Here is a 12,315-nt window from a genome sequence, read left to right as displayed (position 1 = left end):
GATTTCTGAGTCCCACAAGGTGCAGTTTTTCAGCTGGCCATTAAGGGCATGGTCGAGGCCTTTAAGGTCATCAGCTCGCACACTGCCCAGCCTGCAGTGTCAAATGTCCTGCCTCTTTGAATGTGCTTGGATCGATGATGAGTCCTCCAAAAAAAACATTCCTTGGAAAAGCTGAACAAAATGAGTGAAAACTCATACCGTCGTTCTCATCGGAACTGAGGTCCAGCACATTGCTTCCTCTGGGGCCTTTAGTAATGAGGGACAACTTCCACTAGTCCCTATAGGTTCTACCACCCATGGCGTTCACAGATGAAAGTCTCCTGTCATATGCATATGACGAACATTCCCCCCCGTCCCGCAAAAAAAAATAAAAGGAACATTCCCTCTGTGTCAGGTACACGGGTCGGAGAGTCATAGAGTGATTGGCTGCTCTGTGATGGCGTAGTGGCCATGGAAGTGGATGGAAATGTCGCAGGCTTAGGAGATGTGGGGCTGGTCTCGGCTTGGTGAGCTCCCAGGAAGGGGGACCTGGAAATCGCTGTGGGCATCCTTGCATAAAGGACCAGATACGTGTCCCAGTTCTGCTTTCAAGGAGAGCAAGAGGCCCAGGCCTCAGACAGTCCTTGGTCTTGATCTTTGGTTAGCTGAGGACGGGGGAGTGCCAAGGGTGATGGGGAGAGTGCACAGCAATGGATGTTGTGGCAGACAGCTAAAGCCTTTTTCTCCCTCCTTTCACGGTCGGTCCCAGGGGGCCCCCAGCACAGAATTTTTCACCTCTCGAGCTGTGAGATTCCTGTGGTGTTGTGGCCAAGCCTGGGCAGGAAGGTACCCCAGAGAAAAGGTTGTAGAGGGCTTGCATGGACACGGATGTCATCAGTGGTCTTGGGCTGTCATTTGGTGGTGATGGGCTTTCCATGGATTTCTCTGGTGGTTGACAGGTTGGCCATTGGGGGTCTTCAAGGGCAGATCCTAGGGAGCACGAGGGTCAGGCTGATGCCTGTGGTCCTGGGTCATTCTAGTCTTCCCGGCAGAGTAGCAGAAGTGTCCATCTTCCTGGAAATGGTCTCTTGGCCTGCCGTTGCTAGGAGGCCCCACCTGCTGCAGCTCGTGTGAGCAAATACTGCTCTGGATCCCATTTCCTGCTTTGAAAGCAGCTTCCATCCCAAAGGCGTCCAGAGGGAATGTGCCCTGGCCCTGGCCCTGGCCTGGGACTCTCCGATGGGGTCCAGTCACACTTGGCGTATTCATGGAGGTCCATGTGCATTCCAGGCAATGCATGTGCAATACCAGGGGCACTGCTGCGGAGAGTCTCTTGATTTGGGATGCCTCCTCACCTTTGTGTGTTGGCGATGTTCCAGTATTGGATTCTGCTACATCCTCAGGGCAATGAAGCATTTCAGCTCACTTAACCGGTTTGACATCACAGTGCAGCCAGGACAGCCATGCCACATTGGCATGGCACATAGTTGCCTTAGGACAGGGTTGGTGGTTCTGTGTCTCGCAGCTGGCTTCATAGCTGTTTGCATGTAAACCTGGTGGTGGTGTTGAGGTGGTGTTGACTTGCTGATGTTGGGGTGGTTGGTAGTGCAGTTAAGTTGGCTGCATGATGGGATGTTGCCTCAGATGTCGGTGCAGCGAAGCCCTGTAGGTGTGTCCAATGCAAGGAAAATGAAAGGTGGTGTGTCCTGTCCACCTTGTCTTTAGGGGTTCAGGCAGGAATATGCTGTTGGAAAACTAGCCATTCCCTTTGTGTGTCCTGAAGGCATGGTGCGGGCATGTGAACTGATTGGAGGAAGGAAGTGTGTGTCTTGAGGTCCTTTGGCTGGGTTCAGAAGACTGTCTCTGGCCTTGATGCCGTGTTTAGGACCAACATGCTGGCCATTGCAAAGGTGCTTTCCAGTGTGAGTTTTGGTTGGTTTGGTGCCAGGTGTGCATTACCTGGGAGGGTGGCCAGAGACAGTGTCTGGTCACGACATTATATGCCCCATAAGGAGGACTGTGTGCTTGCACCGGGGGTGCTGGCTGTTAGTCAAGGGACATCAGGCCAATGTCTGTCTGTCCCTTAGGTCAAAATTCACATCCTACTGATTGAAGGCCTGGGTCTTGAGCCTTTTGGTTGCAGGCGTGGGGATGGTTTCCAGGTCTGGAGGCTGCAAACTATGACAACCTGTTGTGCTGTTGGGAAACACGTGTGTGAGGGAGACACATACACACAGACACACTCACTCTGACACACACACCTACACATGCACAGGCGTGCACAGCCACAGGCAAATAGATGCAGCAATGGGTATGTGCTATTGTTCTGGTCACATGTGCTTCCTAGGTGTCCACAGAGTGACATGGGTCAGGTATATTCATGAAGATGGAGGTCTGTCATGGAGCCCAAGGAGAAGCCAGTGTGCAAGTTTCCCTGTGGGAAAGAATGGGATTGAAGTGGTGACCAGTGGACTTGGGCCCATTTCTCAAGCATGCATTTGATTTCTTTACACTTCTCAGCAGCAGTTGTCATGAGAGGTCTGCCGCTTGCTGGCAAGGAAGATGGTCAATTCTTCTGACCAAAGGAGGCTGCCTTGAGTCCTGATTTGGTGTGGCCTGGCATCTGTGGTGCACCCCATGCTGGTGAGTGGCTCAGGAGGGTAAGCATTCCTCTGCCCTGTGTGCAGAGGTGTCTTTTGAATTTTGAGACCTACAAGAGCTGTTTCTCAGCAGGCCACTAATGGCATGGCGAGTTCCACTCCCAGAGTTGATTGTCTGTGTCCATTGCTCAGTGGTGTGGCTCTGGGTTCCCCAGGATGCCGAAGGTGTTTAAGGTCGTCGGCTCACCCACTGCCCAGCCTGTGGTGTCAAACGTCCTGCCTCTTCGAATGTGCTTGGATCGATGATGAGTCCCCCATAAAAACATTCCTTGGAAAAGCTGAACAAAATGAGTGAGAACTCATACCGTCGTTCTCATCGGAACTGAGGTCCAGCACATTGCCTCCTCTGGGGACTGTAGGAGCGAGGGACAACTTCCACTGGTTCCCATGCGTTCCACCACCCAGGGCATGTACAGATGAAATTCTCCTGTCACATGCATGTTAGGAACATTTCCTCTGTATGACATAGACGGATGGGACAGTTGTGGGGGGATCGGCCACTCTGTGATGTTGTGGCAGCCACGGAAGCAGGTGGAAGTGTTTTGACCTAGGGTTGTATATGGCTGGTCTTGGCTTGGTGAACTCCCAGGAAGGGAGACCCGAGCCTCGCAGCAGGTGTCTTTGTGCAGAGGACCAGGTCACAGTTCCCCTGCCAAGGAGAGCATGAGGCCCAAGCCTCAGGTAGACCTTGGTCTTCATTTTCCACTTGCTGATTACAGGGGAGTTCCAAGGTGATGGAGGAGAGCGCAGAGCAATGGGTGTCACTGCAGACGGCTAAAGCCTCTTTGGCCCTCCTTCCAGCATCAGTCACAGGTGCCCCCTGGCATGGATTTCTTTGCATCCCTAGCCATGAGATGACCATGGTGCAGTGACCAAGGCTTGGGCAGGACGGTACCCCACAGAAAAGGTGGTGGAGGGCTCATGTGGACATGTGTGTCATCAGCTGCATTAGGCTGTCACTTAGTGATGGTCTTTCTATGGATTTCTCTGGTGGATGACAGGTCAGCCAGGATGGGTCTTTGAGGGCATGACTCTGGGCAAGTGAGTGTTGGGATGGTATCTGTGGCCCTGGGTCACTTCTGATCTTCTCAGCCAAGTAGTGGGCTCCACCGTTGTGCACACCTTTCTGGAAATGGTTTCTTGGCATGCATTGTTGGGTGGCCCCACCTGTTTCAGCTCATGTGAGCAAATACTGCTCTGGATCCTCTTTCCTGCTTGGAAAGCAATTTCCATTCTGAAGGCATCCAGTGGGAATGTGCCCTGGCCCTGGCCTGGGATTCTCCAGTGGGTTCCAGTCATGCGTGGGGCTATCCACGGAGGTCTGTGTGCGTTCCGGGCAATGCGTATGCAGTCCCGGGGCATTGCCACAGAGAGTCTCTTGACTTGGGATGCCTCTGCACCTCTGCGTGTTGGCGATGTTCCAGTGTTGCATTCCGCTATGCCCTAGGCGTGGTGAAGAATTTCAGCTCCCTTAACTGGTTTGAAGTCTCAGCACGGCCAGGACAGGCATGTCACACTGAAGGGCACACGGTTGGCTTAGGAAAGCTGAAAAGGTTGGTGGTTCTACGGCTTGCAGCTCACTTAGCAGGAACGTGCATGTAGACCCCATGGTGTTGAGACAGTGTTGACTTGTAGGCATTGTGGTGGGTAGTAGTGAGGTCAAGTTGGCTGTGTGATGGGACGTTGCCTCAGAGGTCGGTGCAGGGAAGCCCTGTAGATGTGTCCAGTCCAAGAAAGATGACAGGCGGTGTGTCCTGTCAACCTTGTCCTTAGGGGGTCAAGTGGAGATGTCCTCTTGGAATAGCAGCCATTAGCTAGGATGTCCTGAGGGCATGGTGCGGGCATGTGGACTGAGTGGAGGGGAGGAAGCCCGTGTCTTGAGATCATTTGGCTGGGTTGGGAAGACCGCCTCTGGCCTTGACACCGAGTTTCAAACTGATGTGCTGGACTTTGCGATGGTGCCCTCCAGTGCTGGTTGTGGTTGGTTTTCCGCCACATGTGCCTCACCTGAGAGGGCGGCCAGAGACAGTGTCTGGTCACAACATCAGATGCCCTGTGAGGAGGAGTGTGTGCTCATGCCAGGCTTGGTGGCTGTTAGGCAGGGGACCTCGGGCCTATATCCGCATGGCCTCAAGGTCAAAGTTCACATCCTACTGATTGAAGGCCTGGGTCTTGAGCTTTCGGGTTGTGAGGAGGTTCAGGTCTAGAGGCTGCAGACTATGACCACCCCTTGTGGTTGTTGGGAAACACATGTGCATGAGGGAGACACACATACACACAGACACACTCACTCTCACACACACACACGCGTGCATAGCCACAGGCAAATAGATTCAGCAATGGGCGCATGCTGTCATTTTGGTCACACACGCTTCCTAGGTGTTCACAGAGTGACACGGGTGAGGTATATTCATGGTAATGGAGGCCAAGGAAAAGTAGGTGTGTGAGTTGCCCTGTAAGGAAGAATTGCATTGAAGAGGTGACCAGTGGACCTTGGCCTGTTTCTTAAGAATGCGTGTGATTTCTTTACACTTCTAAGGGGCAGTTGCTGTGGGAGGCCTGCCGCCTGCTGAAAGGAAGATGGTTGATGCTTCTGAGCAATGAAGGCCCCGTGGAGTCCTGGATTCGGTGTGGCCTGGCGTCCGTGGTGCACCCCATGCTGCTGGATGGCTCAGGACGGTAAGCATTCCTCTGTCCCGCATGATGACTGAGGGCGTCTTTAGGGTTTCTGAGACCCACAAGGAGCAGTTCTTCAGCAGGCCATTAAGGGCATGGCCGTGGTCTTTAAGGTCATCGGCTCACCCACTGCCCAGCCTGTGGTGTCAAATGTCCTGCCTCTTCAAATGTGCTTGGATCGATGATGAGTCCTCCAAAAAAACATTCCTTGGAAAAGCTGAACAAAATGAGTGAGAACTCCTACCGTCGTTCTCATCGGAACTGAGGTCCAGCACATTTGCCTCTGCCGGGGACTGTAGGATTGAGAGACAACTTCCACTAGTTCCCACAGGTTCCACTTCCCAGGGCATCCACAGGCCAAAGTCTCCCATCACACTTAGGTTAGGAACATTCCCTCTGTGCGACGTAGACGGGTGAGAGAGTCATGGGCGAATTGTCTGCTTTGTTATGGTGTGGCAGCCATGGAAGAGTGCAGAAATTTTGCAGGCCTCAAGGAGTGTGTGGCTGGCCTCAGCTTGGTGAGCTCCCAGGAAGGAAGACCCAGATCTCAACGGTAGGTGTCACCGCACACAGGAGTGGGTCCGATTTTTTTGCCAAGGATAGCATGAGGTGTGTGCCTCAGGCAGATCTTTGTCTTGATTTCCGGTTACCTGAGGACAAGGGAGTGCCAAGGTGATGGGGAAGAGTAATGGGTGTCCCAGCAGATATCCAAAGCCTCTTTGGCTCTCCTTCCAGGGTTGGTCACAGGGCCTCCCCAGCAGGGATTTCTTCACCTCCTGAGCTGTGAGATGCTCGTGGTGCAATGGCAGAGGCCTGGGCGGGAAGGTATTCCAGAGAAAAGGTGGTAGAGGGCTCATGTGGACATGTGTGTCATCAGTGGTCTGGGGCTGTATTTGGCAGTGATGGGCTTTACATGGATTTCTCTGGCAGATGACAGCTCAGCCAGCAGGGGTCATTGAGGGCAGGTCACAGTGAACACGAGGGTCAGGCTTGAACCCACAGCCCTTGGTCACTTCTGGTCTTCATGGCAGAGTAGTGGGCTCCACTGTTGTGTACGTCTTCCTGGAAATGGTCTCTTGGCCTGCCATTGCCGGATGGCCCCACCTGCTGCAGCTCGTGTGAGCAAATAGTGCTGTGGATCCACTTTCCCACTTGGAAAGCAGCTTCCATCCCGAAGGCATCCAGAGGGAATGTGCCCTGGCTCTGGCTCTGCCCCGGGCCTTTCCCATGGGCTCTAGTCACACTTGGGGCTATTCATGAAGGTCTGTGTGTATTCCAGATTCCAGGCAACATATGTGCAATCCCAGGGGCGTTGCCACAGAGAATCTTTTGACTTGGGATGCCTCCGTGCCTCTGTATGATGGTGATATTCAAGTGTTGGATTCTGCTACGCCCTGGGGTGATGAAGCGTCTCAGTTCCCTTAGCTGGTTTGCAGTCACAGCGCAGCCAGGACAGCCATGCCATGTTGAAGGGCTTGTGGTTGGCTTAGGAAAGTTGGAAAGGATTGGTGGTTCTACAGCTCGCAGCTCACTTAGTAGCCACGTGTATCTACACCTGGTGCTGGTGTTGAGGTGGTGCTGACTTGCAGGCATTGTTGTGGGTGGGAATGCGGTCAAGCTGACTGCACGATGGGACATTGCCTCTGAGGTCAGTGCAGGGAAGCCCTGTGAGATGACCAATGCAAGGACAATGTTAAGTGGTGCGTCTTGTCCACCTGGCCTTTGGGGCATCAGGTGTGGACGTCCTGTTGGAGAAGCAGCCATTCTCTTCGGGCATCCTGAGGGCACATGTGCGTACGTGGACTGAGTGGAGTGGAGGAAGCCTGTTTCCTGAGGTTGTTTGGCTAGGTTGGGAAGACCACCTCTGGCTTTGACGTCATGTTTCAGTGCGACATTCTGAGCATTGGGAAGGTGCCTTCTGGCGCAGGTTTTGGTTGGTTTTCTGCCAGATGTGCCTTACCTGGGAGTGCAGCAAGGAACAGTGTCTGGTCCCGACATCAGAGGCCCTGTGAGGAGTAGCCTGTATTCACGCCAGGGGTATGGTGGCTGTTACACGAGGGACCTCAGGCCTATTTCCACGTGGCCTTGAGGTCGGAGTTCACGTCCTACTGATTGAAGGTCTTCAGCCTTTGGTTTGTTGAGGGGATCAGGTCTGGAGGCTGCAGACTATAACCTGCCCATTGCAGTGTTGGGAGACACACACACACACACACACACACACGTGTGCACAGCCACAGGCAAATAGATGCAGCAATGGGCATGTGAGGTTGTTCCAGACACACACGCTTCCTGTGTGTCCACAGAGTGACACAGGTAAGATACATTCATGGAGATGGAGGTCAATCATGGAGGCCAAGGAGAAGCAGCCATGCAAGTTGCCCCACAGGTAAGAATGGGATTGAAGTGACCAGTGGACCTGGGCCCATTTCTCAAATGTACATTTGGTTTCTTTACACTTCTCAGGGGCAGTTGCCATGGGAGGCGCAGGCCTGCTGGAAGGAAGATGGTCGATTCTCCCGAGCAACAAAGGCCACGCAGAGTCCTGGTTTTGGTGTGGCCTGGTATCCATAGTGCACCCCGTGCTGGTGGGTGGCTCAGGACGGTAAGCATTCCTCTGCCTCTCATGCGAGTGAGGGTGTCTTTGGGATTCCCAAGACCCACAATGAGCGGTTTTTCAGTAGGCCACTAATGGCATGGTGAGTTCCTCTCCTAGAGTGGATGGTCTGTACCTTTTGCTCAGTGGCACAGCTCTGGGTTCCCCAGGGTGCCGAAGATGTTTAAGGTCATCAGCTCGCCCACTGCCCAGCCTGCGATATCAAACATCCTGCCTCTTTGAATGTGCTTGGATCAATGATGAGTCCCCCATAAAAACATTCCTTGGAAAAGCTGAACAAAATGAGTGAGAACTCATACCGTCGTTCTCATCGGAACTGAGGTCCAGCACATTGCATCCACTTTGGCTTATTGTGATTCATGGGTAACCTTGTCATATTACATGATACTTCACTACCCAGGCATTGGCATTCAGTTTTTTTGGTCATTTTGACCATAGTAAAATTCTTTATCATAAATGTATTTGAGAATCATACTTGGGTAGCCCATGAATTTTTCTAGTGTTACTCTTCTTGGTGTCAAGTTGGTTTCACCCTTAATGCTAGGTTTTGGATTTTTGTCGTGTGATTGATTTTTTTAGCCAGGTTCTGGTCACCAATCACAGCCTTTCGCCAACATTCATGGAGAAAGTTTCCTTGTGTTTTTTTATGTTGAGGAAGTACATATTTCATGAATGTTTTTGCTTTTGTTCCAATGTTGGGCTGACTGGCATGTCATCTCTTATCTTATCCTGAGCTGAGTAGTGGTACAAGTTTTTGGCTTTCAGCATTCAGGGCACCAAGTCTTTTGTACACAGATTGCAAGTATTGAAGCCATGGTGTTGATTGGGATGCTCTACGCCCATGCTCTTTAGTGGCATGATGCCCTCCCAGGGTACCCGGAATCCACTTGTGCAACTCTGTATATGTGTTTCTGTGAACACAAATATGTGAAGCCATAGATAAGCAGATTTCATACGTACCACAGGAGTCTAGATGACGTGGCCTTCCTGACCTATGTACTTGTCTGTCTTTCTGAAGCACACTCATTTCCTCTGCACCTTCCTGATGTCATTGGCATGGAAGGAAGGCCCTTGTCCAAGAAGGATGGTCTTCGTCTTGTGTGATCTTTGAGATGCCATGAGGCCCCTGGATACAAATGGTGTGGGCTCCTTTGGAGGCTTTTGGATTTCTCCTGAATGTAAGTGATTTCTTCTAAAAGCATTCTGATTTTCCTCACTTGCAGGGACAAAGACTGTGTGTAGATTGATGATGACTTACACATATACTTTTTTTTTTTTTTTTTTTTTTTGGAAAGGTGAAGAAAATGAGTGAAAACTCAGTACTATCATCCTCATCTAACTGAGGTCCCTGAGGTCCAGCACGCTTCTCCATCAGGGCCTAGATTTAGGGGGCCAACATCTGTTTGTTGTCATGGTCTGCACCAAGGCTTAGGATGTAGTTGTCTTTCAGTGAAACTGAGTAGCTGAGTATTTTGTACTCCCCTGGCTGAGAGATACGTTTGTTGAAGGACTTACCTGTGAGAAGGTGGGGTAGCATCCTGCCAGTGTGCAGGAGAAGGTAAACCTGCAGGTGCCACGGGAAGGCAGTATCCAGTTGCCCACCTCTGCATGGCTGGGTCTGTCCTTGATTCATAACTCTTGGGTTTGTCAGCCCCCAGAAAAAGACAGTTTATTCCACATGAGGAGACAGCATGGTGCCATTCCTGAGCACTTCTTCAATTGTCTTTCATCTGTGGCCGGGGACATGGGACTTCTTATGGTGTTTCGGTAGCATCAAGGGTTGGCCATCTCGAAGCCAGTGGTGATGCCGATTTGCTCTCTGGAAAGGAGCCTGGTGAAGCTCTCCACAGTAAACTTGTACATCTATAAGAAGAATCCAAATTCCATGGCCCAAGAAGGGTAGTGGCTGTTGGAAGGGGAGAGGTCTGTGCATGCCTTTATCTGGCATCATTCCATGTGGATCATGGAGTGATGACTGTGAGGCTCTTTAAGACATTGCAGGATGCCCAAAGTCCATTTCATGATGTCCTCAGGATGGTTTGCTTGGGAGAGCCTGATGTCATTTGCCTCTGAACCGCTCAGACATCTTGATGCAGTTGGGGTTTATAAGAGTGTGTCATTCCCCCACGTCATGGTGACTTCTACTTGGAAATGTGACCTGCGAAGGTCTCCTTGCTTATATACCTCAGTGTCTCCTGATATTAGGGTATTTTCAAATTCCTCCTAATTCTTCACAGCAGTCTTCTTTGTGAAATAGTTGTGTGGTAGGACAGGACTACCATCCACAGGCCAGTGATGGATAGGTGTTGGACTCTGATGTTATGTTCACAGGCAAGTGCCTTAAGATCTTGTTTTCTTAGCTGCAGCACCTTAGAAATCTTGTAGGATTCAGAATGCCTGGTGCTCTTCTGGGTCCCTGATCTGTACCTGTGTAGTGCGCATGGAGGTTGATTTGTGATGTTTCTGGATGGGAAGAGTGTGAAGGACCCCAGGGGTGAAAATGCCTCAAGGCCAAAGGAAAGTTGAACTTTGCATAAGAAGAGGTTTCTCCTCCAAACTCTCCTCACTGAAGTGTCACCATAGCCTTTGTATTCTCTGATGGCCAGGAGAAGGGTTTTTGAGTTGGAGGTGTTAAAAGAGTGGTGTTGAGAGTGTTCTTCATGCTTAGTGCTCTCTAGTTGATGGTGCCTATAAAAATTCATGCCTGCCTCCTACCTTCATGTTTGGGCAAACCCATGCATGTGTGCAGAAAGAAGGGGAGCCCATGGGAGGTAGATACAGATTACTCCACAGCAGGACAAATGACATGACCCTTGCCACCTATGCACCTCACTGCCTTTCTCAAGCACACCTGTTTTGCTCCTGTACTTCTTAGGTGGCGTTGGTATGCAAGGAAGGCCAGTGACCACAAGGGATGATTTTGATCTTGGGAGATTTTTGGAGATGGCAAAGTGCTTCTAAACATGTGTGGCATGGTCTCCTTCAGGCCGGTGGATACCTCAGGATGGTAAGTACTGGTTTTTCAAAGGCCCCTAATGTTCCATGTTTGCAGGTATGAGGACTGTGCATGGATCAATGATGACTTCCATACATGGGTTCCTTGGAAAGTTGAACAAAATGAGTGAAAACTTTATACCGTCATCCTCTTCAAACTGAGGTCCAGCACACTGCTTCAACAGGGGCTAGAGACAGAGGTCCACCTCTCATTCATTGACATGGGTTGCACCAAGGGGTCTGTCCAGGCTTAGGATGGGGTTCTCTTTTGGCAAGGGGTAGCCCCAGGGGAGTGGGAGCTCCCATGCACAGGAGATTCCTGGTGTGAAGGACATCTCTTAGTGAGGCCAGGGTAGCACACACACCATCTTCAGGACTAGGTGAATGTGCAGGTGACACAAAGGACTTAGGCTCTGTGTCTCCCAGTTTGTCCTTGAGTCTTAGTTCTTGGTTCTCTCATCATCGGGAGGAAGGCAGGTCCTTCTCGTTGGGAAAAGAGGATAAGGCCACACTTTTGCCTCATTTTTGGCTCATTTTTATCCTTGTCTACATACATAGATTTCTGGTCACCTGCATGCTTCACATCCAGGCCTGGGTACCTCTATTGTATCCTGTGTGTTATGAAGACATACAGTTGGCCTCCTGCCCTAAGCTGGGGCTGATAGGCAACGAGTCTCTGGCTTATCTCAAACCTGATGTAGGTCAAAGCCTTTCTCGTTAGGGGTGCAGGTCCCCGAGGCTTTTGTGATCAACGTTACAGGTGTGCACGGGTGTTTAAAGGGATGCTCAACATCAGTTCTCTAGTGGGATTATGTACTCCATGGGCTCCCAGGATCCAGATGTGCATCCCCGTGTCTATGCATTTCTGCGTCCATAAACAGGTGAAGCCAGAGATGGGCATATTGTAGATGTACTGCAGGGGGCCAGATGGCATGGCCCTCATGACCTCTGCACATGTCTGCCTTTCTCAAGCATGCCCATGTTTCATCTGTACCTCCCAGGTGGCGTTGGCATGGAAGGAAGGACTGTGTCTGTGAGGGATGATCATCCTCTCATGTGATCCTTGGAGATGCCAGGAAGCCCCTTGACACATGTGGCATGGGCTCCTTCAGAGGCTTTTGGATCCTTCGTGAATGTAAGCAAGCCCTTCCCAAAGCCCTGGTTTTCCTCATTTGCAGAAACAAAGATTGTGCCTGGATCGATGATGACTTCCATATATACATTCCTTGGAAAGCTGAACAAAATGAGTGAAAACTCTATACCGTCATCCTCGTCGAACTGAGGTCCAGCACGCTGCTACATTGGAGGGCAGGGAGAGGGGGCCAACATCTGTTTGTTGACATGGTCTACACCCTGGCTTAGGATGTTGTCCTCTTTGGGTGAATGTGAGTG

At 51.1% G+C, this 12,315-nt stretch overlaps 1 long non-coding RNA gene, 6 other non-coding genes and 1 pseudogene across 54 annotated transcripts in view; all 8 read left to right on the top strand.

Moving 5' to 3' along the window:
- The first annotated feature begins 128 nt into the window (after positions 1-128).
- Positions 129-224, top strand: LOC129014887 (small nucleolar RNA SNORD116). Its single transcript, XR_008494412.1, has one exon. It is a non-coding gene; the product is annotated as a small nucleolar RNA SNORD116 (small nucleolar RNA).
- A 2,651-nt stretch (positions 225-2,875) lies between these two features.
- LOC129014881 (small nucleolar RNA SNORD116) lies at positions 2,876-2,970 on the top strand. The gene has a single exon (XR_008494406.1). It is a non-coding gene; the product is annotated as a small nucleolar RNA SNORD116 (small nucleolar RNA).
- A 2,210-nt stretch (positions 2,971-5,180) lies between these two features.
- Positions 5,181-12,315, top strand: part of LOC129013555 (uncharacterized) — a 50,990-nt gene continuing 43,855 nt past the window's right edge. For 47 of the 48 annotated variants that reach the window (XR_010123894.1, XR_010123897.1, XR_010123875.1 and 44 more), the window contains exons 1-5: positions 5,181-5,318; positions 7,779-7,917; positions 8,948-9,107; positions 10,805-10,936; positions 11,925-12,058. This is a non-coding gene — a long non-coding RNA (uncharacterized LOC129013555). Of the gene's footprint in view, positions 5,319-5,483; positions 5,869-7,778; positions 7,918-8,947; positions 9,108-10,804; positions 10,937-11,924; positions 12,059-12,315 lie in introns of those variants that run through there. The other variant, XR_010123898.1, reaches the window with a different exon arrangement.
- Positions 5,491-5,585, top strand: LOC129014883 (small nucleolar RNA SNORD116). Its single transcript, XR_008494408.1, has one exon. It is a non-coding gene; the product is annotated as a small nucleolar RNA SNORD116 (small nucleolar RNA).
- On the top strand, positions 8,160-8,254 carry LOC129014888 (small nucleolar RNA SNORD116). Its single transcript, XR_008494413.1, has one exon. It is a non-coding gene; the product is annotated as a small nucleolar RNA SNORD116 (small nucleolar RNA).
- On the top strand, positions 9,170-9,277 carry LOC129014891 (small nucleolar RNA SNORD116; annotated as a pseudogene).
- Positions 10,999-11,090, top strand: LOC129014884 (small nucleolar RNA SNORD116). Its single transcript, XR_008494409.1, has one exon. It is a non-coding gene; the product is annotated as a small nucleolar RNA SNORD116 (small nucleolar RNA).
- LOC129014869 (small nucleolar RNA SNORD116) lies at positions 12,119-12,210 on the top strand. Its single transcript, XR_008494394.1, has one exon. It is a non-coding gene; the product is annotated as a small nucleolar RNA SNORD116 (small nucleolar RNA).

The sequence above is a fragment of the Pongo pygmaeus genome, chromosome 16 (genome assembly GCF_028885625.2).
Source record: "Pongo pygmaeus isolate AG05252 chromosome 16, NHGRI_mPonPyg2-v2.0_pri, whole genome shotgun sequence".
Lineage (NCBI taxonomy): Eukaryota > Metazoa > Chordata > Mammalia > Primates > Hominidae > Pongo > Pongo pygmaeus.
The sequence above is the reverse complement of the archived record's forward strand: the minus strand, read 5'-3'. Positions and strand labels throughout refer to the sequence as shown.